General features: G+C 77.1%; 1 protein-coding gene across 1 annotated transcript in view; it reads right to left on the bottom strand.

Moving 5' to 3' along the window:
- NTN1 (netrin 1) overlaps positions 1-389 on the bottom strand; it is a 213,678-nt gene that overhangs the window by 193,811 nt on the left and 19,478 nt on the right. The gene's annotated exons all lie outside the window — the stretch shown is intronic.

Genomic DNA, 389 nt, shown 5'->3' with positions numbered 1-389 from the left:
GTCCGGCCCGCGCCCGTCCGCGGCCGGCCTGCCAGCACCCCAAACTCGGACGCAGGACAGCTCGTGGGCCCCCCCGAGCCCGCACGGCCCGCGCCCCCTCCTCCCGCAGCCCGGGGTCCCGCTCAGCTGTCCCATATCGCACCCCCGCCGGCGAGTCCGCGTTCGGGACTTTACCTCAGGAGAGGGTAAAAGAGAAAGAAAAGTTTGCCCGGCCCCGGCCGGGGAGCCCGCGCGCCGGACGGCGGAGAGCCTCTCGCTGGCTGCTAGCAGGAGCGCCCTGCCTCAACGCGGGCTTGCCAGCTCCATGCCCGGCGCGGCCGCCGCTGCCCCAGCCCCGGCCCGGCCCGGCCGCCGCCGCCTCTCCCGCCCGAGTGACGACGCGGCCGCCC

The sequence above is a fragment of the Lipotes vexillifer genome, unplaced genomic scaffold (genome assembly GCF_000442215.2).
Source record: "Lipotes vexillifer unplaced genomic scaffold, Lipotes_vexillifer_v1.1 scaffold611, whole genome shotgun sequence".
NCBI lineage: Eukaryota > Metazoa > Chordata > Mammalia > Artiodactyla > Lipotidae > Lipotes > Lipotes vexillifer.
Note: the sequence above shows the minus strand (reverse complement) of the source record. Positions and strands in the feature narration are given on the sequence as shown.